The sequence below is a fragment of the Cygnus olor genome, chromosome 1, assembly GCF_009769625.2.
Source record: "Cygnus olor isolate bCygOlo1 chromosome 1, bCygOlo1.pri.v2, whole genome shotgun sequence".
Taxonomy (NCBI): Eukaryota; Metazoa; Chordata; class Aves; order Anseriformes; family Anatidae; genus Cygnus; species Cygnus olor.
Window position 1 is genome coordinate 185,459,012 of NC_049169.1, and position 26,685 is coordinate 185,485,696.

Consider the following 26,685-nt stretch of genomic DNA (forward strand, 5'->3'; position numbering starts at 1 on the left):
TTATGTGAATGTTCAGTAGAGATGGTCACAATGCCTTTAAAGTGAATCAAAAATACACCACCCATTTTTAACAGTACTCCTTGTTGACTGTGTAGCAGCTGGAAAACTATAGCAAGTTTTAATTATCTTCAGAAAACAAAAAGCTCTTGCCAGCACATGCTGGTTATTATCAGCAGCTGCTGTATGCTGACATACTCTTTCAGCTCATATGAGGCTCAGCTGTCTTAAACAATCATTGTAAAATGTAAAATAGATTTATAGTGATGATCATTTCTTGTTAGATACATAACAACTGATGTCATTCATACTGAATTTAGGTTCACATCATTGTTTAAGCTGTAATAAGATCATACAAAATCATAATTAATGTTTCATGTAAGAGGTGCGAACGCCATGCAACAGGAATTGAAAATATTGAACTGAGGTGCTTTTTTAAAAGAAAAAAATCTTAAAAATAATCAAATTCCTTGTTGTCAGGATTTTAACATTTGTATAAACTTAAAATTTGACTTTCTAACTTCTAGCAATAATTACTACAACTTCACTGCAATAAAAAGGATACACATTAATTTGCTGATCTAAACAGGAATCTTTTATCTTTCACATGTGATTCTTCTGTTAGCAGAAGTGGAGATCTATATTGCAATAGCTATTTTCAGATCAGATACTGTGATTTTGTTTATTGAGTAATTTAGGAAAGTTTGTTTTTTCCATGACATTAACATAATATTCAGAATCTGAGACACCAAGAAACATATGCAACATTTATACTTCAGTTTCCTGTAGAAGGACACACAGGTATGGTAGATTATTAGTCAGTATATTTGCATCATCTCCAGACTGGAAGATTTGTGATGAACTTGGTTCTCCGTTGCTGCATGCTCACACTGATCTCTTTTGCTATGATGCAAAGCAAGTACAAAAGGTGTCAGGCAGTTTGTAAAATGTTTTGTTTAGTCATTGGCACCAAGGCGATGTTAGGCCCTTTCTTGTTGACATGAGTGATTGAGATGTGATGGTTTCTATTCTGAAGCTTACACTGGAGGGAAGTGTTATATTCAGCAGACTGGACTCTTGGCGTATCAGGGAGTTACTCAATATGGATTTAAAATAAGCATCAGCCTCCACCGAAAAGGTCATTGTCTTTTGGACTTGGGTTTTCTCCCAATCTGTTTTTTAATCAAATGGCAATCCATTGAAATACAGTTCAAATTTGAGTTTTAAGTAAGGCACAGGTGACATTGGCGCCTAGAAAACAGGTGGTATAAATACAATTACACCATGTCTTCACACCAGCTCAGTAATGGACATTATTCTTTATCCTGGAAACTGAGAGTTCAGGTCACTACTGGTACAGCTCAGGGAGGCAAAGAAAAGCACTTTTGCTGAAAGAAAATAACAACTGACAAATAACCTGTGCAGGGGCATTACAGTAGCATCACAAAGTGCAAGAAATACACCTGGTTGCAGTCTGATGTTCAGAAACCATTATTGCTGATTTGATAAAACAATTTACTTCAATAAACAAGAACCTTCAGGGCACTGAGACCGAAGACTTCACAGAAACACAGTATAATTTAGGTTGGAAGAGACTTTTGGAGGTCATCTAGTCCAGCTCCTGCTCAAAGCAGGTACAGCTGGATCAAGTTGCTCAGGGCCTTGTCATGTGTAGTTCTGAGTATCTCCAAGGGCTCTGTGGACATATTCCACAACTTCCACAAGTTCTTTGGGAAACTTGTGCCAGTTTTTGGCCACCTTTGTGGTGAATTTTCTTTTCCTTTGTATCTCACTGAATTCATGATGCTGCAACTTGTTTCCAGCTAGAGCTGTGCACCCCTAGAAAGAGTTACGCTTCATTTTCTCAACACATTCCTATTAAGTAAATGAAGACAGCAATGAGCTCTCCTAGCTGTAGCTTTTTCTTCTTAAGGTCGAACAAAACCCCGTCAGTCTCTCCTCCCATGTCACGTCCTTCAGCCCTTTGACCGTCTTGATGACCCTCTGCAGGGTTTGCTCTGGTGTGCCCCTGTCCAGTTAGTCCCAGCCTGTCCTGTTGCATGTGGTTATTCCATCCCAGGTGCAGGACTTTACACTTCCCTGTGTTGAACTCCTTGCGATTCCTGTCAGCCAATTTCTCCAGCCTCTCAAGGCCCCTTTGAATAGCAGCCCTGTCCTTCAGTGTATCCACCATTTCTCCACAGTTTGGTGTCATCCACAAAATTGCTGGGAGTGTACGCCATCCCATCATCCAGGTTGTTAATAAAGACAGTAAGTTAACAGTACTGGTCTGGTTTCAATCCCTGAAGGATGCCAGTAGTAACCAACCACCAGTTGGACTTCATACTGCTGATCACAAACTGTGAACCTAGTGGTCAAGTCAATTTTCCACCCAATTTATCATCCACTTACCTGATTATGGAAGACCAAGTAAAAGATGATCCTGGTTGTTCTTTCTCCTCCAACAACCACCAGAGAACAGCCCTTTGGTTATGTTGTACTTAATAGCATCCTCATACTGAACTTTCTTTTCCTTTATACCTAATTGGATTTACAATGCTGCAGATTGTTTCCATTGCCTCTCATCCTGTAGTTGTGCATCTATAAAAAGAGTCTGGCCTCCATTCATTCATAGACTTAACACCATCTTTATGAATGATCTGAGTTCAAGATCTTGTTTACATTCCTATGCTATTGCTCATGGCAGGGTAGACCTTTCTGATTGGTCACTCTTGTCATTTTCAGTTTTATATAAATTAATAACTGTACATAAGCACAAAGAATTGAACCAGGACCTTGGACTTCACTAATCCATGCTGTGAGCACTGTACTGTGAAGTCTATCTCTGTACACCTTTCAGTTCTGCAAGGCACTCCACATTGTCTCCATAATTCATTGAATGAAACTAACCTGCAGTTCCTCGGCAGGCTTTAAATAGGAAAATATGGTGAAAGCAGAGGAAAATAAATTCACTTTGCAGCCTTGTTTGGGTGTGATTTGTCCTGGTAAGCTGTTGACGTATATTCAGCCTAGTCAATTCAGTCAAGTCCAACGGGTTGATGCCATTTGAATTAAATTGTTTTATACCAGCCTGAGGAGGTGAAAAATACCTTAAGAAAATATAGGGCAAAGGAGAGATGCGAGGTGAGATAACAGGGGAGCGGCAGGTCTGTTCCACCCTTCACCATATCGGTACTTCCCGTGTAAAGCATGAGGTGGGGCCATCCGAGCAGAGCAGATGAAGAAGCCACAACTGAGATCGAATATAAAACAAAGGAAGGAAATCTGGAATACGCAAAAGAGAGAAAGAAATGAAAATGCATGAATTTGAGCAGGGGGCTGGGTGAGGGGTAAAGAGGCAACCAGGTGGGTCACTGCTGTCGCTGCTGCAGTAGATAGAGGAGGCCGCCAAAATATCCAGAACTGCTGAATTAGTTGTTTTTCACCCTGACTCTTCACCCTGAGTCTTATTCCTGCTAATGGCAGTGGAAAGTTGTATTTAAACTGCCATTACCTATTCAGCATTATAAATGTAGCTCAGGTAAATGAGGGCAAGTACGTGCAGGTCTACTGCAGAGAGATGTACACATAAGAATATGAATCTGCCTGTTTTTCTGTTCCTATGAAAACAGAAGTTTGGAGCTAAAAATAGGCATCTAATTACTGTTATCTACCCTTTTTTTATATTATCTGCCACAATTCCTATCAGTATAAGAAAAATAAAATTCCCAGATAACAAATGCATATAAAAAATGTTTATTTATTCTTTCTAGTAAACATTTAAAAGGCTGTCAGATTTCTTTTTTATGATCTGGGTAATCGGTCTGGAGGATTTAGCTTGGCCAGATAAATAGTTTTACTGGTTTTCACCACTGATGGCTTTAATGATAAGGTAAGTCACTCACTAAAAAAAAAAAAAAAAAAAAAAAAAAGCTGCAGCAGCTGTGAAGTACTAGCTTGAAGGAGTTTTGGCCTAAAAGAGCCTGAAGGATTTTAGATTAGAAGGAGTCTACTGTGATTCTGCATCTAGAAAAACTTCCTAAAGCCTCCTCTTAATTGGACTGTTTTGTACCACATCAAAACCTAGAAACAGTACCCACTGGCTAGCAGAAATAATTAAGCAGAAGAAAAATTCAGCAACACCAATGCTTACCTTTTATTATAAGCAGTGCTGCGTGTTTGATTTTAAAGCTGTGTTTTTTGGAAGTTCCTGACCCTCCTTCCCAAACCATTTAAAACCCTTGAGGTAAGCCGCGGTGACAGGTGTTCAGCACCCTTTGAGAACGGGTCCATGCCGGTAGCAGCTCTGTAATGTGGGATCTGTGGCTGTTACTGCACTTTTAAAGACCAAAGGATGGACACAACAAAGCTCAGATATTTTGGTGGAGGATGAGAAGGTCACAGGGCAGTGAAGGTAGAATTAGAACCCCTGGTTCCCCAAAGCTGTGGTTGTACAGTATATCACACCACTTCTCTAGAACAAAATAACACACCATAGGTATATTAGCACTAAAACAGTATCCCTTATTTCATGGGGCATTTCACCTTAAGATTTCCTACAGCTTTTCCAAAGGAATTAGCAAAGATACTGGTGTGACAGAAGCAAGGTGGCAGATGTGACAGCCAGCAGGAGCTTAACATCTCCATGTGCCTGTAGAGCAGCACCAGAGGCAGGTAGATGGCCTGGAGTACCCTACAGGGAATCCTGACCTTTCCATAGAATCATAGAATCATTGAGATTGGAAAAGACCTTCAAGATCATCTGGTCCAACCATCCCCCTACCACCAATGTCACCCACTAAACCATGTCCCTAAGCACCACGTCCAACCTTTCCTTGAACACCCCCAGGGACAGTGACTCCACCACCTCCCTGGGCAACCCGTCCCAATGCCTGACTGCTCTTTCTGAGAAGAAATGTCTCCTCATTTCCAACCTGAACCTCCCCTGGCGCAACTCGAGGCCATTCCCTCTAGTCCTATCACTAGTTACCTGCAAGAAGAGGCCGACCCCCAGCTCCCCACACCTTCCTTTCAGGTAGTTGTAGAGAGCAATGAGGTCTCCCCTGAGCCTCCTCTTCTCCAGACTAAACACCCCCAGTGCCCTCAGCTGCTCCTCACAGGACTTGTGCTCCAGGCCCTTCACCAGCTTCGTAGCCTTTCTCTGGACACGCTCCAGGGCCTCAATGTCCTTGTACTGAGGGGCCCAAAGCTTTTGTGTTAAAAACTGCAGCTCATAGCATTTCTGTCTTGCTACTGAACTAAAAGTATAGCCACCATTACCTTTGTTGAACACTTTAATGAACCTTCTTGTACTGACAAGCAATACTAGCAATGGTTTCAAGCCTCAGAGTAAGCGGCGCAAGGGCTGGGGGCCAGTTCACCTTGCCTGTGACCTGGGTGCTGGTCTGGAGAAGTGACCAGCTTGCTGCTCAGACCCCTGCGCTGTGCTCTTTCACTGTACACATAATCCGTGCTGAAAGGCAAGTTCAGAAATGCAAAACCACCCCAAAAGGAGTGATGTTGTTTCTGGCCATGTCCTTCCCTTGGAGCAAATCTGGCAGAGGTGCAACTGCAGGTTGGCTTGGATCAGGTTGTTTGTCCATCGGAAAACAAATGCTTGTGGTTGCATGATGTTATTACAAGGGAGGTAGTTAAGAATATGTAATGAGGGGTGGGACTGCTCTTTTTAATATCAATCAGCAGTGTCAATGAATTAAGACCAAAATAAGCCTACAGTTACACAATCAGTGCAGAGGCAAAAAAGTAACTCACTGTATTGGATTTGATTGCACATTTCTAATGTGTCTTCCTTTCATAAGTCAGCAGAATTATTTTAAATAGACATTTCAAAATATTTGAGTTGGAAAATTAAAAACACAACAAGGTTATCTGTGAAACAAATTTAAATTTTTTGTTCTACATTCACATACAAGAATCCAATAAAAAATCCTGTTTCCATTGCTGAGCCATTTGCACCGACTATATGGCCTTTATCTGTGATACACTGATGTTTGCAAGTCTCTTGATTACTATTGGAAAGCAGTGTTATTAAACAGGGTCTATCATTCTTAACAAAAGTTCCCTAGAAACTGGCAGGGCCGAAGGATTTAAAGGTCTCGTTCTGAAATGCAGATCATATCTTTTTATTAAGAATTTCTTCACGGATATTGGAAATGTAAAGTTGACATTTCAAGAGAGATCAGTGGAAGCAAAACACACAGTGCTTAGGCAGAGGAAAGCCAGATTCTCTTGGCATTAGTCATAAAGTAATATATTGGGAGCTCATGTGAATCAGCAGGTAGGAGGCTGTGATGTGCCAGTAATATCATAGTGCTCTTGAGCATGCTTGGGAAATGCAGAGATTCAGAACAGGTCTAAGCTCTTGATTTAATTGCTTATCTTTCTGCTAGTCCGATTTTTCTCTGTTTGCTTTACTTTCTTGCCTTATCACTCTCTACCACAAGAAATAACAACACAGATTTTGGCCCTATATTTTGCATCTGTCTACAGAGATAACTTTCTGTAACTGCCATTTTCATTTTGGTATTTTCCCCTTCCTTATCACACTACGCACACGCTACCTCTTTCAAATCTCCTTACAAAGTATGCTAACAACGTGCTTTTGCATGTTTTACAGAACTCTAGTGTGCATAAGATCACAGATCAATAAAAAGAAGCTATTTAAACACAAGCTTCATATTTACTTTTAGTTTATGTACATTTTATTTCACTGTTTATGCGTATTTTAATTTGGTTGCACAGAGTTTGCTTGTATAGTTGCCCTATTCACCTTTTTATCTTCTCCTGCTGCCTCCTTAGTCTGTAAACAAAATAAAATGGAAATATGCCCTTAAAATGATCATTAAAAAAAAAAAAAATCACAGATTTGGAATGTTTTCATTGTATTGCCACTGTAACTAAAAATCTGCAGTTTTAGATTTAGGAGCCGACTGTGTAACACATTTACAAATCAGACAGGTGAACACTCATCTACAGACACACGCATGAGCAAAAGTAACGTGTTCTCAAGTTGGGTGTCACTTCGGAGGCTTTAGTACAAATTCCCCTGCAGCTGGGAATGGAGGACTGTCTGTGAGGCAGCATCTCGAGAGAGCTCTCCTGACAGAGGGAAACTTGAGGTAAACCTCTGAAAGTCCCTTTGTCTGGGTGGCTGTGCACCTGTCTGTGAAACAGATCTCGTGTTTCCCTATGGGGAAACTACCAGCCAGATAGCAGGAAAACTTCCTAGTTTCCTGATGTTACAGTGATTTACTTCATTCAAGGTGTTCTCAGTTCTCTTTGCTTTAGACAAGCGTGGTTTCAAGTCCACAGCTTGTTCATGTGCCCTTGCCCTGAAGCAGTACATGAAGAGACCATACCCTTAGGAGCGTGGCTGCTCGTGCAGCACATGCTGCCGTGTCTTACATTTGAGTGCTTCTTGCCTTGATGTTGCATATTCAGATGTCGTAATAATAAATGTGGAATTAAGCTCACATAGGGTGGACTGAATTTAAAGTCAGTTCCAAGTCCCTGTTGCAAGAAGCCATGATTCAGCTATACAAACACAGCACACAGGCTCAGTGTGCCCCGAATAACTCTTCCACACATCACACAGAAGATGAAACACATCTATGAAAGGAACTCGCTGCTGTTGACTTTGTAGGTGAGAATTTTGGCAGCACTCCAGCACCAAGGCATCAGGCACCTGCTCCTGTTTCTCTTCTGCAATGCCGATAGGGTTCCAGACCTGCCAGTTCCACCTGCGAATGGCCCAGCTGAAGTCCATGCAGAGAGTCCTGCTCTGCCATGTAGACACCCAAAGACAGTCCTTCAGTGGTGTGTCCCACAGGTTTCGTAGCTCCTTGAACCCCCAGTAAATCACGTGGCAGTTTATTGTGGGCCATGGTGGCTGTTCCCACTCAGCTTTTGGGTTACACGGGAAACACAAGGCCTGTGTCTGTGCACACTCCTTGCTGACCATTGCAACCACGTCCAGGTGGTGCCCAGAGGTGAACGGTTCTGCAGCTGGTTGTGCCGTCACATCTCCATGGTGCAGACACAGCGTAGGAGAGGTTTGTGAGGTATTTCAAAATGGTTTGTGACCCGAGACAGGAGCGGTGAGACCAGGAGTGCTGAACACTGACACGACCAGGGGCAGACAGCTGTTGTGTTGCAATCCCTGTGGCACATCTGTACGCAGACAGGAATGTCTGGTGTGGGGTGAGCACTCCAGAGGGGGGATTACACGGTCATGGAGATAGATTAAGACGACCAGGAATGCCTCGAGTAGTTTAGCAATAAGGCTCCTGAGGTTAGCTAGAGGCAATCCTGTAAATGCAGGATTTGGACATCGTGCCAACCTAGAGGTTAGGTGCGACCGTGGAACAGTGGCTGCCTTGGTGCTAGAAGTCAATTAGCACTTTTCCACTGGGATTTGGGAGAGGATGTAGGGATGATGAACACGACCAGTATGTAAGGTAGTGTTTGCCTCAAGAAGAGTTAGTTTGGCTGGGCTGGGCTGCAGGTGGCATTATTCGTTCACCTCAGGGAGCACACCGATACAAAGGACTGCAGACATGAGGAGGCCGCAAAGGGAGAGATTAGAGGACCTGCTGGCAATGTGTGTGCTGCTGCCATGGCCAGGAGATCTGGCATTTACCTGTTTGAGCAAAACAAATCTCTTCTTGTTCCAAAGACACTTTTCAGTGTCGGTGCCCATGGTTATCTGCTGCTGTTGTTTATGAGACCACATCCTGGGATGACAGCAACAAGAAGAAGATTGAATGACAGATTTGGTTGGTAAAGTGCACATTTGGCTGTCTGAAGGCTTGATGACGGTACCTGCAAAGCCCATTAGATGCCAGTGTGCTCAGTGTCTGAATGCAACCAGAAAGTGCAGTTTTCATCACGGAGGCTGTGTTTGGGTTAGAGAGGGAAATAAGAGGTACCCTGTGTAGTAACCACAGTGGCATTGATGGTACCACTATATTGGGGAGTGAGGTGCTGTGTCATGTTGTAGCCTCACCTCTTCCTTACTGCTGCCTTTATGTCACTGTATGAGACTGAAAAGTGACTAAAAGCTCATGGTACAGGTTTGTGCCTCTTTTTTCTTAACTAAGTTCTCAGACACTGACACAGTTCTGGGTTATAACATTTGATTAAAAAGTAAGTAAGTATTAAAATCCGAACATTTCAAGTGTTCTCCTAGCAATTAAGTGGTGTGGAATAGGCAAGAAAATTGGGAAGCGTGGTGTCCTTTGTGAGCCAAGGATCAAGCAGCGAGTGATAATGGAAGTGGGGTCTCCAGCAGGGACGCAGCCATCAGACAGTGTGTGTGGAGCTGGGAGCTCTGAGTAAAAGCCTGGCATAATTTGTCTGATTAAAGATTCTCATCAGGTTCAAGTACGGACTTTTTCCACCCATGCTGTTTGTAGCACAATGTGTGTGTTGCGGGGGGAGTGCTCAAGGGCCTGTTCAGGTAGTGCTGAGCACTGTTTGTTTAGTACCACACTGCCTGAGCAGGGTTGGGCATACTTGTCAAAGTCAGCTATCTTAATCTGAAACACTGCGATAATGCTTTTTTCAGACGCAATGTCAAAGTTACACAGCATGTCAGTATGGCAAGCCTCGTGGCTTAGGGATCTGATCAATGAATATCATTGCATTGCGTATTAACTGCCTTAGCAGTGTCCTTTATAAAAATGTAACTGGCTATTTCTACAGTAAACATAATGGTGTTTGCGTAGCAATAGATAACAAGAACAGGTTCATCAACACCAGGCCCGACAAAGGCTCTCTGTGGTGAGTTTGCACAGCGAGGTTGAGCTTTGTGCGGATTTTCTTAGGCTTAATAAGGATTGAGTTTGTGCTGAAGCCTTTTCTTCAGTGGGCCACTAAGAGGCTCTCTTTCCATTACCCTGCTGCTGCTTATATTCAAAAAATTTATAAGAGTTTAATACCTTTGAGCCATCTGTCTCACAAATCAGCCAATTCGTTCAAAAGTTACTGGGGGAGAGGACGAGGAGGCTGACACAGACAGACAGACAGACCAGCACACAAAGCATGGTCGTGTGAGCGTCATTTCCTTAGGAAATCAGGCTAAAAATACATTGCACAAACAAATCCTTGGAAGAGGTCGTTGTGGACTCGATCTCTTTATTACGATTTTCTGCAAGTTTTAGATGAAAAGCAGCGATTGACTTACAGTAGTTGATAAAAAAGAATTTCAGCTTACAGATGGGACCTCCGTTCCCATTTTTTTCAAATGCAGCAGCATGAGGGAAAGCCTAAAAATGACCTGAAACACGGCACTGGCATTCGCTGAAGAAAAGCTACTCAGTGTAAGGAGCTGTACAGCTGTGCTGGTGGGATCTGCTTAGAGACCTGCACCTGATGGACACGGATGTCTCACTTGCCAGTTCGTGGCCTTTCTTTGGCAATGCTGTTACTTACATTGCACGGCATCACATCTGCCCACCAGCTCTGACATTACTTGTAGAGTTCAAAGCTTCACAAAGTGACTAAGTCTCATAATTCAGCCCATGCCAGCTCAGAGCACAGTGCTATTTGCATTGCAGAAGCAGCTGCAGCGCCATTGCTCCAGGCTTTTGACAGACGTTTGACAAAATATATTTACTGCCTCAGAAAGCTTACAGTGGTGGCTCTAAGCCTTATCTTTATATGCTGCGTGTAGTTCCACACAAACAAAGGATGTTATATTGAGCAACTGCATGAGTCATTTAGGGTTTAAGCTGAGTGCATGCTTGGGGACAACAGTTGGTTACAACAGACGGGAGGAGCACATGCAAAGATATGACTATCGGCAATTGAAAACAGCAAGGCCAGAGGCTTATGATATGCACATATGGCTTATGATATGTACATATACTGTTTCTTCTCCATTCAGCAGTTAAAAAAAATAAAACATTGTCAGGTGGGAAATTTAGGTTTCTAATGTTAAAAAGGGGTATATAATTGTGTTAGATGTCAAAGTGAGACTACCATATAACATTTGTCCCCATAGTAGGGACAAAATATTCTTCGGTCATAAATACCAGTGGGCCTTAGTCATAACTGTAGTGTTGCATTATGTTACTGTAATGAAGCAGGGTCATCTTAATGGCCTTATGAAAAGCCCACACCCAGTGCTGACTGGGAGTGTCTGGTGTGGGACTGATAATCCCTCACGCACAGATCACCTGGTGGCACCATCTGCACTCTTGGGCATCTAAAAACTGGCCTGTTCCTGCAAAAAAAAATAATCAGAAGTTATGTCTTGTATGCTTTTCATATGGGACATGGCTACCATAGTAAATACACTTTATGTGAGACATCCGATGTCCCAGGTAGGAGAGGCTGAAGCAAGTTGGGGTTTCTTTCACACTGGGGTCCCACCTCAGGACCTGAGGGGCCCGTGCATTCATTAGGTGGCACCACACTGTCTGTGTTAAACTATCTGAGCTGCTTACACGTGTTATCCCTACATTTTCTGATTTATGAAGTAATGATATGATACAGCACAACAGATAGAGTTTCAGCAATACGGGTTTTCAGCACGAAGTCCATTTTTAGTGGTTATGCCTAGAAATTATTTTATAGATCTGTATAACTGCCAAGGCCAGATCAGGGTCAAAGTCCAGCCGTGTGAGGCCCTGCACATATTTACCCAAGTCTCAGGCCAATGTAACTGACCATGTAAGATACATGGGAAACCATTTCACTACCCCGTCTTAATAGGATTGCAGAAGCTGTACACACCAGTCATCCCATCGCAGGGTAATTTCTAATGACCTGCTTCTCTGCAGTGTCTCGCTCATGTAGGAACCCGTCACACAGCTAGTCGGAGTGAATTTAGCCCCATTTGTACTCGTCTGTCAAGCGTCTGATCTCTCGTTGAGGTATCTCACTTATCATGGTGAGGAGGTACTAAAGGTTGCTGTTGTCCTGTCTTTTTTAATTATAGCAGGACACTATTTTAATAAATGATGACAGAAGTAAACAAGTATCAGAACAGTAAATGAAGGATGGTGTTAGACCAGAGGTGTTACTTAGCATCCCACAAATCAGTTGATTGCTAGCTATAATCTGTTTTGCTGAGGAGCTGCATTTGCAATATCCTTGTTTCCAAGCTGGTGATATATGTATCCAGCCTTTCCTACCTTATTAATATTCACAGGATGAGAGAAATGTAACCGTGAATAACTATCTAGCAATAGGCCATTTGGGAAAGACACAAAAGTATTGATTTCTATTTTACAGTGTTCAGTGATCATTAATTTCACCACACCAGTTGCCGTAATTAAGTTAAGACTCTCTCTCCTGAGTGTGAAAAAAATGATAGCATCCCACATACTCATTGTTTTGATGTGGAATGGATAAAAACATTTTTTTCACCTCAGCTCCCACCTTTTAGGGAAAGTAAAGACTTTCCTTGAAGCTTTTGACTCTTCTCATATGTATCAAGACTGGATCTGCATTGTTGCAGACTCAGGTAATTAACGTTGTCTGTCTGACACCATACGGTGACTGAGCAGGATGGTGCCCACATCCTTTTGTGTTAATACCCCCTTTACAGGGCTGAATACCCAATGAGCCAGATGCTTCTCAGGCCATCCTCAGGTGGTGGTAGTTGCAAGTACTCAGGAAATTTAATATCTTCATGTCTCTGAAAGCACATTTTCTTGTAACTTGGTTTATTCCTTAGAGCTCAACGAGATCTCTTGAAATATTTTTCTAATACTGAGCAATTATGCAGCTTTTTGGATGCGGCTCCTAGGGAAAACCATCACATATGTGTGTCTGATTTGAGAACAGGTAAACTGTTTGAATTTACATTTACATGCATGAAAATCACCGCTGGGCTGAGATTAAGCACATGAAGCGTCAGCCCCAAAGGCACTAGTTTGACAGAACTTCTAGGAAATGTGAATCGGAGTTAAGAAGTGAATTTGTTGTTGAGCAATTATCTTCAAAGCAACTAATACTAACTAATCTTCTGCACAAAATGTTGAAGTTCTGTTGCATGGGGGAGCCAGACTGCAAAATCCAGTAGCTGCATGTGATATATGCGGTCTTCAGAAGTGGAAAAAAGGGCTGGGAATAGGCGGAAGAAGAGTGTAAGACACTGTCTGGAGACTCAGGCCGTGCAGAAGTCTTGCAGCCAGAATAACTGTGTGAAGCAATGTGTGGTAGGAAGGGCTGCTGGGACAGGCTGGAGGTGGCTCTTTTGCCTTTGGAGGAAGAGGATGTTGTTCTTCAGTACCTTTGCCCCTCCCAGGATGACTGAATTCAGGTATGAGCAAGTCGTATCTGTGCCCAAACTCATTTTCAGTCCCAAGCACAAATCTTTCTCAACCAGCCTGCTGAACATATTTATGTAAAACCTTTATGTAAAACCATGTATGAAAACCCTGTGTGTAAAATGGCAGGGTGTACTGGGCGCTAAGGCTGGGGTTTCTGTCTTGGTGCGTTATTAGAAAGGGAATGTTCTCTATGAGGAAGACAGAGGCTTCCTGCTTGTTCCACTCTTGCTGCTGATTTATTCCATCCAAAGAAATGCTTTTTTTCTTCCTAAGCTTCAGCTTTAGAAAATTCCAGTTCTACATTTCCAAAGCCAATTTATTTCTTGTGGTGTGCAGCTAACAGAAAGCTAAATTAGGGACATTTGTCCGCAAGAAGTACTACTAATTTGAAAAACTTTGAATAAATCTTGCTGAAGTTTTCTTTGAGTGTCATCATAAAAACTTATAAAGGTATATAAAAAGGCAAGAATCTGAAATGTAATGGTTATATGTAATTTAAGTGACAGAGGTTTGAGCCTACGTTAAAATGTGTGTTTGTTTTTTAAAGATAATATAGTCCTGCTTCTTGCAAATAAGCTAATAGAAATCCTATGATTCAGGTGCTATTGCAGACAAAAACAACTTTTCTTGTTACAATGAGAAAGAGAAAACTATTTTTTTTCTCTTGGTTTCACTTTACTGGGTCCATCAGCAATTGGAAATTTGGGAAGAAGCAGGCACCCAGCTCTGTGCCCATCCTGGGAAGAGAGTTCAGCACTCAGTATATGATACTCCTAGTGATCACCAGAGAAAGAAAACTGTATCAGTAAACCGTTTATTCCTCGAACCCAAATCACAGTCTGTTGCTTGATTTTGGTGTCTGTTGTTTTTGTCTCAGTGCTGCCCCCTTCCCTAGGCACGAGGCATTAAATGATTTGTATGTTTCAATTAAGTTGCTATAAAAAATGAGTAGCTGGAGGGCACCGGTTTATTACTGGTATCCAACTCTGTTTTCATTTACTAAATGGCATTCTGAAAGCCTCTATTCTGAACATAATCACCTTAGGGTATCCGCTGAGTACAGCCCTGAATGATTCAATTACTGCTGAATGCGCCTCTCTCCCCAGAACATAGGGCTTCGCACATTAGCAGCATGTTGAGTGTTTCGCAGTTGTTCTCTTTGCACTCATCAGGGTGTTTCCAGGAACAGGCTGGAAGGATGCAGCTTGCAGCTTCTTCCTTAAAACACGTTACCTCTATGTGTTGTCTCACGGTAGCTGACTTCTCCAGATGTGTGTGTTAGAGTCGATGGACATATTTTTAATTCTGTTTCTTTACAACTACCCTTTCTCCTCTCTATTTATTGAATCCATTGCATATTTTTCATAAAACTGAATTACAGGAATTTGCAGAACATGTCTTGTCCACATGGATTGTTAAACAACAATGTGGTTTCCACAAAGTTATCTTGGGAGCTGGCGCCGGAGAATCAAAATTACCCTCAGCGCTTTGCTGTTTCCACACACAAAAAGTAAACAAATAAACCAAAGTATTACTGGGCATACTGGTCTTTCAATCAGAGTTTCTCATTCTTTTATGGCATCCTGCTAGGTTTGAAACATTTTGTAAAAGCATGACAGATTTGACAAAATTCTGGTGACCCAAGGTTGCCTTCAATACCTCAGTCTGGTTTCCAGATTCCCTGTGCCCCGATTAGAAGACTGGAAATCATATTAAAGACATCCATACGTGCAGCTCAGGGCACTTTTGTTTACACAGAGATCTTCGGAGTCCATGGGCTTGGGACAGGTCGCCTCAAAACACCTCAAAAACTGTCAGACCTGGAGGTCGTGATAGGTGCTGCTTGCTCCCAGTGCTGCTGTCGTCTCTTGATTTCATATCAAACAATGTGGCTCTGCATCCTTGTCCTTGAGACAGGAAATCGAGAGGCGTTGGTAAAGGTCAGAGCCTTTTTCTTAGTATTTCTGAAAGGCAACTATGCTAGAATTTCAGCTTGGAATAAAACTTAGAAAAATCACTTTTGAGTCCAATGAAAATTAAACTGAATTTCTGCATCTCCTTCATGCAGCAGGTACCGCAGGCATATTGCTTCCCAGCTGCTCAGTGACCCTAGAACAAACTGGAAATTAACAAAAAACATTATATAGAAAAAAATATTTTTTTTCTAAATAATAGTATTCATGGGCCTCTGAAGGAACAAAAGCTTGACAGAATATCAAACAGAGACATCCTCACTGAAGACCAGAAAAGCTAACCTGAAAATAGCTTTTTACTTCTAAAAGAACATGAATGGCACACTAATTCCTCAAGGACTGATGTTTTAATCCATTCATGCTTGGCAAACAACGAAAATGTATTAGCGCCTAGCTTCTGTTGCTTCTGTAGTGCTCGTGCTGTTGTAAAAAAATGGGATACAAGAGGAAGTCAAGGCTTAAAATATGAATCGAGGGTTTATGAAGGCACTGTTAAACTCTTGCCATCTGTGAAGAGATGAGGTTTAGTATTTCTCCCATTTGCAATTCAATGATCATGCACCAATGCAAAACTGATTAAACAAAAGGGGCAGTCAGTTCCAATTATTTTTATTAATGACCACAGCTATAATCACTGTAAACACAGACTTTCTGACACTTAATAGAAAGGTCTGACCTCATAAAGCTTAAACCCATTAGTTCTTTGGGCCTGGCCTTCTGTCTATCTCATGCCTTGTGATGAGAACACAGTTTGGTTGCTTAGGTTCAGCACCTTTCCCCAAAAAGCATCCTTTCTTGCCTTGGAGGAGAAAAAAAAAAAAAAAAAAAAGGCAGAATATACTATATTCCTTGATGTAGAATTAACTTCTCTTTCATGAAAAACATATAAAACACGTTTGCCTTTTAATTTGAATTTTTCTGTCCTTCCATTCCAGACACTGGTTCTCGTTAGGCTCTCTTCATGGAAAGAAGAGATCTTCACTGTTAGGTACCACTACGCTGTGATAAAATTGTTTCTCAAACTTCTTTTTTAGATGACTAGAACCACTGCTGCTCCCTGTATAATATCCAACACTTTATCCAACATTTCTGTGACTGCTTTATGAAATCTCTCACATTTTTTGAGATGGATGTCAAGGCTGTCCCCAAAATCTTCTCTAATTATTCTTTCCCTGTTGTATATCTCAGGATCACATTTCACAGTTACTTTTTCCACAGCATTACACAGCTATTTCTCCACTCAAACTTTTTTTTGGAATCATTGACTTCCAGGATGCATTTGCCCAGTCTGCATTCCTTTTTCCTATGGTCATATTTTTACATTAGTTAATATTAATGCACATACAAAGCACAGTAGTCTAAATGGTGCAGATCCTGCTTTTAGCTACGCTGTTCATAGCGTTTCTTACCAATCTACTATTCTTTAACCCATTCCCACTCACTTTCAAATACTCTTGCAATACCTGAATTGCCTTGGGCATGTCTATAATGAAATGAATCACAACATCTTTGTGAAAGACTCAGTCACTCACCTGGAAAAGGAATGAGTATTACTGCTGAAGGTTGGGGTTATTTGGCTATATCTGTAGTGATAGAGGGCAGATGAGAAGGTGCAGGAAAGTTAGATTCTGGAGGGGAAAAAAAAAAAAAGTGTTTCTAAGGAAAGCTTGCAAATCCCTTGGCAGTAGTCAAGGGGTAGGATGTTATATTCTGAGCTTGACAGTCGAGCAGTGCTTAAATGGAGAAGCAGAAAGCACAAGGACAGCTGAGTGGGAGGTGAGTAGCATGTGCCACCCATTTGCTGGGACAATAGTATGTCGGATTTATTGCTTGCGGTGTGGATCCACAGTGATATTGCCCTGATACTGCTTCTCTCTTATTTTTAGTATATTTTTACTATCTTCCCTGGAAAATGGTACATTTTTAAGTTGAAATTCTCTTCTCAGTCATTCCAGTCAGAGTTAGCCTCTTGAAAATCCATTAAAGAGCAAATCACAGGCCTCTGCAAAAAGAGGCAGAAAAATCTTAAAAGCACTAAATTCAGCGATTTGGAATAAAGGAAGCTTAAAACAGACAACATCTGTTGTTTTCAATCCCATGGGATTTTCTGCCTTTTTCCAAATCCTGGCCCTTAATGAAGAGCAGTGTCAGATTTAGAAAGGACAAAAAAAAAAAAAAAAAAAAAAAAAAGGTTTATACAAAATTAGAAATGTGTCTGGAAATCTGAAATCCTTGAGTATGTAAGCCAGCGTCTGCTCCAGATCTTTCTTTTCTAATGGACAGAGGTCTGAATACTGTGAGATCACAACAGTTTTCAAATGTCATTTTCCACTGGAATCTCACAGTTATCATACCAGATGCCCAAATCACATTTTTTCTTCCCAATACTATTTTGCATGCTTTTCACCAGTACTATTAATGCTTGAGCACTCCTCCAAGGAAGTGTTATCTACATGCAATGAAGATGATAAAAAAATTAAAAATGGTAAAGCTATCAAGGCACATGTAAAAATTCTCTATTCAGGCAGCTGTTTCATTATCACATTTTGCCTCTACACTTTGTCTATAGTGATACCTCAGATTGCCATTGCAGTTACTGTAAAGCTTTTTTTTCTAACAACCTTCTAGAAAAATAAAACTTTTCAGAATGGCTTGGTGGACTCAGAGGGATACTAGCTAGGCAAACTGGTGTAATTAGACTCTTCAAAAGGGAGTTTTACCCTTATATTACATTTTATTTGTAGGGCCTGAGTCATGAAGAGAGCTTATATTGCCAGCGTTTCATGAAGCATTCTTAGAGTTTTCTACAAGCTGCTACCATATATTTTAATCTGTCTACATCAAGGTGAATATTGGCTGAATAAGAAGGATTTCAGTTTCATTATTAATGTCAAAAACCAACTGCAGAATTCAACCCACAGATTTTCAAAAAGTTGGGCTGTCTTACTTCTAAATGGAAGTATTATGACGTATACAATAGCATAGGCTATTAAAAGCATTGTAGGATCACATAAATTTCAGGCAAATGTGAAATGTTTTCAGGATTAACCAGTGTTACTAAGATATTGCTAGAAATATCCTTTTATTTATTTATTTATTTATTAATACTAAGTTTCAATGTACAAGGTGGGTGGATATGTAAATTGCAATCCGTCAAAAAAGTTGTATAAACTTTGCTTTCTTAAGGATTTGGGAAACTTCAAAGCAATTCATAGGTACTGAGTCATTGTATCAATGTCTTACCATTATGTTGTAGCTGGAGCTGCAGAACATTTAAAGTGTCCTGTGATTTGCACGTTGAGTGTTAAGAAGGGAATTGTATCAGAAAGGATTCTGCAAATGGCTGTAACACTTCAACACTTCTTCAAAATGGCTGCAGCACCTGCAGAGTCCATAACTGCAGGTACAGGAATAGTCTTTTGGCAGGGTAAGCTTGCCACATCCATCAACTTATTTTTGTACATTGTGCCATGAAACCAGACCATGGAATTACAGAATTATATAGTGATCTGGAAACAAACTGGCCTGCTAGGCAGAGTTTTAGCTTAAGAAGTTGACTGTGCAATATAAACCTGAGTTTTTTTGTCATACGCATATCCCTAGAAATTTAAATTCTGTCCTGCTTGTAAGTGCAAGTTCATGTCCCCACAGGTGTGTGAGGGTGGTTTTTTTAGGGACAGTAAGGGAAAGAAGCTTTTTTCCATTAAACTAAAAATAAAAAATAGTAGTGCAGGAACTTCATTGCTTTCTCAAAGAAAAGTGGTCCTCATACAGCACTGAGATGATTCCATCCCATGGAGGGAAGGCAGCAAGAGAGCTCTTATGGGTCAATAGTCAATATGGAATAGTCAAGATGTTCATAGAAACACTGGGTTAGGAACAGGGTTGTGTAGGAAAGGAAGCAGGAGCCAGCACTGGCAGAGATTTTCCTTAACTCCCTGTTTGACCATGCATGGTTGTTTGGTCCTTTATCTGTTCATAACTTCATTCCTTGTCTGAACCACTGCAGCGCCTTAGTGCACTATGGCAGAGCTGGGTAGGTTAAAAGCCACAAAATGCACAGAGGCTAAGTTAAGCAGCATGGTACAAATAAATAAGGTAGTTGTCATTAATATGAAGAAAAAGTGTAATATCACAGATAAATATCTTAATTATTCAAGATGGAAATGAATGCGTTGTCTACACCCAGGTAAATCTCAGCATTTTACAATGCAGAGATTCAAAGACCTCATGAGTTGGTTAGTTCACTTGTGATAGGGACCAAAGCCAGATGAGTACAGTCAAACAGTCTAGTACAGGACCAACAGTGACAACAAAGACAGGGCATCCCAAACCACGCAAAATCTTTAAGTGTTTTGTCAGCCTTTGATCTGGAATGGAGGGATCTGTCAGAGCAAGTTGAACTGATCGCTAGTCCTACCAAACCAACATCCCTTCCCCTGCTGAAAATACAATGGCCATCCATTTTTCCATCAGATATTCCTCTTTCTGTCATTTGTGCTGTTGCAACCTTTTGTCTGGTCTTCAGAGCCCTCCTGCAGTCCAGGGTGCAGTTCCCTTCTTATTTAAAGCGTGGGCAAATCAGGTGTGTGCCCACTCTTGCTGTCAGCCCCCTTCGGGCTGCCACACAGAATCTGAGTACTTGTTTACCCATTTGCAAAGACCTGTAAATTGGCAGTCAAATTAACCTTAATGATCATTTGCCATTCGAAGTCCAGATGTACTCAGCTGGAATGCTGAATTGTTTATGTCCCAAGGAAGGAGATTTTGGAGGATGACTGTGTGGCCCTCTCAGGGGGTGGTTGACCATTTGGAATTCAGTCCCTGAACACATGCAGAAGGAGCCACATAACGGAGCTCTTAGCTTAAGCTTCCCTTCTTCCCCCCAATAGCTACATTCCTGTTTGAATATGAAAATGAAGAGATGAAAGGCTGAAATGTAGACCGAAAGGCACATGGTCTTGTGTAAGGCCTTCCATTTGTATAGACATATTATTACCTATTGCTATAATAATTCTAATTTGCTATTTTATAGAATCTTTACAAGCAGCATGTGTATGGAAAGAATTCAAAAGCTCTGGAGTGCATCACAGATGAATTTGTTAAAGCAAAGTGTGTATGGCTATTTTTTGTTAACTGACTTTAGAGTAATGAAAAACTTGGGGATGTAACTTCAGGTCTCCATTTCCATTCTCACTAATGCTGCTACCACATCTCTGATGCAGCAGAATTGCAGTGGCACAAGGGAGGATTAGCTTAATTCCTAGCTTTATTAATGATGCAGATATGGTTATTTTATTAAGGACGTTATTTTAGCTTAGCTTTGGCTGCTCTGAGGGTTATATATGCCAGCAAAAAGAAGGATCTAGAACTGTAAAGCCAGTGACTCTGTTTAATATTGACAGCTTTATCTGGGTTTAAGCCACTTTAGATAGGATGCAAATCTGAGCCAACTTCTGTCTGTGACCATGTAGGATTTCTTTTTGTGAATTTGGTATTGTTTCATCATTTGCAGTGGTCCTGTAAGTCTAGATTGTTTAAGGTTCATTCACGGTGCGGACTGACCATCTGCTCTCAATAACTGTGAATTGACTTAAGTATTAATAAACTGTTTCTGTGTTCCTGCATGTCTCTAAAATGCCTCAAGCAACTGCTCCTTCTTTATATGGAAAAGTCACGGCAGCTGTGGGATTCACAAGACTTTGGTGCTTGTCTCCTGCTGCACTTCTGGCAGCAAATCGCAAAGTGCAAATAACTTTTGTAACTGCCTAATAACTGCAGACCCATTACATGTGACTTCTGAGACACCAGACAAAAAAAAAAAAAAATCAAAAAAAAAAACCACCTTGCTTTAAAAGAGTCCTAATTGGATTAAAGAGTATGTGAACACCTGTGGTTGCTCTCAGGGCTGCCTATTAACTGGAACATGTTAGAAGTCAGTATGAGATCAGAACTCAGCTTCTCCTTGAACATCAGCCAGAGGAGGTGCGTGATGCCCAGCAGGGCTTGAAAGCAGAGGTGAGGGGGCATCCTCCTGAAACACTCCCTGTCCTGCACTTGAGTGCTTATCACCAGCTACTGCTCGGGACCCTTGTAAAAGCGGTATGCAGAATCCTGTTCCCCACTGAGCTGGTCAAGTTGTTTATTTGGGCGCAAACTGCCCGATCAATAGTTTCTTGCAAAACAGCTGTCAGAGGACAAAGCGGTCTCACTTTTTGCATAATACCTTAATATGTTGAGATATCTGCCCACAAACCAGAAGGGACTTAAACCCACAGTCCCCAGATCTTAATAGAATATATACTACATATATATTCTTAATAGAATATATGACCACAAGGTTGCCAAGTATGTGCAGGCTTCTTCCTCAAAGAAGAGGAATAAATATACATTTTCACTAAGGTCATTGGTTTTCATTGGGCTGCCCTGAAATTTCATTATAGGAATGGTGTGACATAGTCATTTTATTTAATGATCTACAGCAAAAGCATGGAAAACAAAGCAGAGTTTTCAGAAGACACGGAAGCATTCAGTTAAATGGAATAGGAGAAGATAAAGGGACTTAAATGGGACATAATTAAGCCAGGCATATGAATAGCACAATGGCAGATGAAGCTCAACATTGCAAAAAGCAGGGCAGTCAATAACTGCAATGAATAATCTGATCCACATTGACCCTTTGCAGGTTCCTAGGTAACCTGCAAGAGATGACTATTCTGAGAAGACATTTAACTGATTTTCAGCCCTGAGCTTTGTAGGGAAGACGTTCCTTCACCTCCCATGTGGAAGTCAGGTTTGGATGTTCTCCCATTAGATCATGGCTCTTCTGCTGCTGCTCTGCACAGGCCTCATCTCCAATTTTTTGACGCTTCTGCTGTGTCACTCACTAAGAGTATGATGTGTCCCCACAGTGTCATCACTTGCTCCCTTGGGCAGCGGGTGCTGGTCCGTTCTCCTGATTGCCTCTGGCCACCGTTGGGGTGACAGCCCTTCCTCGCCCTGCCTCCACCTGAGCCTCCTGTCAGCTGTGCTGGTTCAGTCGGGTCTCTTCTCACATCACTGCGAACGAAGAAACATCCTCAGGTTTCTTCCCAGCACGTCAAGCCTTCGTGGTGGTGTTTCTGTCTATGCCTCTTTGTTGCTTTACTTATCCAGCGAACTCTGCTCGTTAAATCCCGCTCACACTTGACATCCTTTTTGTTGACAGCTGCAGCTTGCCAGGCTCAGTCACAGTGGTGAGTGATACTCAAAAAGAAGAATTGATTTTAAAAGTGGCCTATTATGTTTGACTACTCATTGTTTACACTGGGCTTGTCATGAAGGAGTAGCTTCCCTTCAGCCAGCTGCACCACGCACTCCTCCCCATCTGCCTCCTCCACCAAGGCCTCCTCAAGTCTCTTGTTCCACATGAGAGCAGCTGGTTGCTGCTCCCACTGGCCTGACGGAGATGGGAGAGATTTGAAGAGTATAATGCTCAGAGATGATAGTTTTCATTTTAGGTTTCAGTGAGTTTTCCGTTTCTAATTTCCTTTTTATTTGGTTCTGGCAATCTGGGTCAGGAAAGACATAAGTGCTTCACGGCCTCTAGCGGGCAACAGCCAGAGCTGCAGGAATTTCCAGCCTGTAAATAAATCTATGGAAAACTTTTTATTTTAACCAGTATATGATTTCCCTGGTTTCCTATGAAAGTGAGGCTTATGAAAACACTCTCTCTTTGTGCACTGTCTCTGCTTTCCACCCTCGATAGCTCTGGGGCCTGTTGGCTGATTTCATTTAAGTTTGGCAAAGGTTACAGAGGTCTCAAATACAGTTCCTTTAGGTTATATGTCAATAGATGTGCCTGAGATGAGGAGACACTTCTAATACTCTTTCTAACAGAAAGGTTGTTATTATTATGCAGCTTCACACAGTACAAGACACCAAAATATCAGCACAGGAAAGAGTTAACATATATGGAAAAAGCTAGTTGGAAATCCAATGTGAATCAGCTTATTTGTTCATATGCTCCTAGAAGTCCTCACCCTTAATTTTATTTGATAATTTGGTTAGTGTAGACTCAAAGAATATCACGTCTCTTCCCTGACACTGCCAGATAATCCTGCTGGGAATGGAGATGGAAGATGGTTGAGGTTGCTGTAACTGCCCACACCACTACTGCTCACTTCATCATTTACATGTCTAAAGGGGTCCTTGAAAGAAACCAAAATTTGTATATTTTCTTTCTGTTTTCAGCTTGCTCATTCAGACTTTTATAACAGTGATCATTAAAACACAGCAAATACAAATGAAATTCATAAGTAGACTCTTCCTCAGAGCTCAGACAAGCTGTTGCCATGTGTTAATAAGAAGCCCAGTATAAATATTCTTTTGACTCTGGTGCTGTATGGGATAAATCCTTTAAGTTTCTTAAAATGAAGAAAACTTTCCTAAAAAATGGTTTTACACGATACCATTTATTCTCCTTGTTTTTGCTTGTCTGTAGTAAAGAAAAGAGGAAAAAAAAACCTACAGGCTCACATTGGGTTAATCCAACAGAACAGGCAGTCCTTCAAGTGAGTAAGAGCGAAGTCTAGTGACTCCTTCAACATCTGTATCACTTCTTGTAGCATTTCATTTTCCTTTGAAGAGCTCTTTTTCAAGGCAGATTTTGGAAGCCTTGTTTTACTGAGAGCATCTGAAAATATTCTTTAAACAGTGTACCAATGGTTTTAGGTTGAAGTTATAGTAAGGTCATCTCTAAGTGTCCCTGAAATGGTTTGGGTCTGACTTCTTATTTTAAAGGCTTATTTCTCATGTGTTGTAAACACTTGAAATGACAAAATTACTGGTAATGACTTTTCTGAGTTCATGCTACGAATGCCAAGATTGAAAATGACTCACAGTCGCCCAACCATTCATTGGATGCAGAATATGTTGTGGAGGTTTTTTTCTGCCCTTTTTCCTAGAAGCGATGTTTGAAAACAAAACCGCAGTGTGGTCTTTTTGCGCTAAGAAGTCTTTGTTGCCTTTCCCAAGAGAGGAGGACAAGGCCTCATCTGGCATCATAGGCTTTCGGTACACAAAAAATATGTCTAGTTGGGACCATTTTAGGAGCTAGTAGAATAATGTGAATGAAATCAGATCTCACTGTCTCTGACTCTTCAGAAAAATCCCTTCATTTTGTTGGGTTGTATTCTGCCTTTTCCTTTCTAAAACTAAGTAGTGTCTGTCTTGGCTGCATCAGCTTTCAGCGTCACATGTCCCAGTAGCTTCCCAGCAGTAATATGCATAAGCAGGATTCTTCAAGCAAGTCTTGCTTTGCAGGAAGCAACTTCAGGAGAATCCATCATTTTCTTTGCCCAAAGCTGCCTAATGTACTGCCAGATTTTGTTTTTCTTTGATTTGTCTTTTTCCCCTGTAAAGCATGCTGAAAGATCTGGAGGACCGTGCTGATAGAAATATGATTAGGAGAGCTTTTTGTGCACGTGTGTGCACTCATGCCTGTGATGAAAGAAAACAAATTTGTCAATAGCGTAATTTACAAAAAAGCAAAACTTCATATCTTTGAGTTTCTGAAAGGTCAGGGAGACAGTGTTTCATACCTCATGCATGCTGCATTTTGCTCAATAAGTGTTTGCATATTTCTAAAAAGAAACGTTACGCTGTGAAATAATCACAGACCAGATTTCTTTGCTCTCTCTTCAATCAGTGTGAATATGAGAGAATCACAAATTCATTGGCACGGCTAGCATTGAGAATTCATGTCCATTTTCATAAGTGCTTGTTCAAAATAAGCCTTTGATGTGTTGATTACAGCCTGTTAAGCTCCAAAGCAGTTGCTCACATGAATTGTTGTCATGTAAGCTTTTTTTTTTTCTGCTGATGTTTGTGAGGATTAAGGTAGGACTGTGCAGAAAAACTTCGTCTTTCCCTGTTGCTTAGATACATTCTTTATCTGTGATGAGTAACGCTGTTCTGAATTTCAACAAATTCCACCTTAAAATCTCTGGATAATGCAAGATATTCTGTAGGAGGTGAGGTAAGCCTTGGAGTCTTGTTTGGAGTTGGTTTTGGGGGGGGAAGGCTGGAGGTCTTAGGAATATGGCTGTGATGCAGAAACTTTGTCTTTTGGGTGGAAGTGAAAGAGGAGGTGCTGGGACAATTGTTTTCTTCAAAGCTGAAGAATGCACTGGTATAACTAGTAAGAAACTTGTAACAGGAGAGCTGCTTTGTGGAGAGTTCTGCTTGTCTGTTTTCATAAGTATGGTTATGAAATTTTGCATATAAATGCAAAAATTGAATTGCCGTAGGGTTTTTAAAGCCTGGCATACTTCACTCAATGCTCTTTCTACAAAGAGGCTTTCAGATGTTGGAAACATTCTAGCCATAATTAAAGCATTGCTGCATTTTGGTGGTGCTTCTTATTTCTGCTCTGGAAATATATTTTGGTCAGACCTTAAGAAAATTAGTATCAGAAGCATGTAAAGCTTGAGATGCCATATATCCTACTGCATTTACCTTGATATATTTTGTGCAGTCTCAGATCCTGGGTGCTCATAAACAGACTGTTGGGGAATACAGTAGTCTTGTTGGATAAATTACCTGAAATAGTCACAGATCTGACATTGAGATATGATGGAGGAAAGTCTATACTTAGGGCTGTGGCACAGCCAGTATGTTAATGACAGCTCCTGTGAGATACAGAAGAAATTTCACTTTGGGCAGCGATCATACCTGATTTCAGAGACTTAAGCATTCAAGCTAGAGCAGTGTTTGGAATGAGGCAGTACAGGATGTGTTCTTGATGATTTACTGCTCTCCAAGTCAACTGTAGGCTAGCTCTTGGCTGGGTATTTAGGGAACGCTCTGTTTCCATAGGTATTAGTGCTTGAAACCATTAAGTGTTCCACGGTTCTTTTACAAGAGCAGTAATTACATCCTGTCGGCAGAAATTACTCCTGCTGTTTCATTTGGAAACCATATTCTTTGCTTCCAGTCTTTTATTGTTGCACAGCACTGCTATAACCCTACAAATAGCTGCTCCATTTTCTGCCCATGGTGACGGCACTTCTGACACATTTGGGGGATGATAGGGATGGCGATGATGGCTCTTGGGATGACATTTCAGGTGGTAGTTTATTTGTGACTCAGGTCGTTTTAAGCTGTGCTTGACTTCAGAAATCCAACTTTTCTTCGCAACAACAGAAATAACTTTTTTAGCTCGTTTCCCTGCAGGAGGGATCCTGAGCCAGCCCCAGAGTGTATTGGGTCTTGAAACAAATGCTGATGCTGAACTTTTCTCTCTTACTGTGTCCTTTTCAAGCCTTTTATGTACAGAAGGAAATTAGCACTCCAGATGATTATTGTCTGTTAGTGGTGTTTTTAATTACTTATTTTCAGGACACCCAATTAACTTTTTGCTGAAAACAAGATTT

At 41.2% G+C, this 26,685-nt stretch overlaps 1 protein-coding gene and 1 long non-coding RNA gene across 6 annotated transcripts in view; one reads left to right on the forward strand and one right to left on the reverse strand.

Annotated features, from left to right (window-relative positions):
• The window catches only part of STARD13 (StAR related lipid transfer domain containing 13), a 296,363-nt gene that overhangs the window by 184,976 nt on the left and 84,702 nt on the right, over nucleotides 1-26,685 (forward strand). The gene's annotated exons all lie outside the window — the stretch shown is intronic.
• Nucleotides 6,760-14,341, reverse strand: LOC121063409. The gene is made up of 3 exons (XR_005815962.1): nucleotides 14,331-14,341; nucleotides 7,377-8,695; nucleotides 6,760-6,817 (listed from the first exon to the last, which is right to left on the reverse strand). It is a non-coding gene; the product is annotated as an uncharacterized LOC121063409 (long non-coding RNA).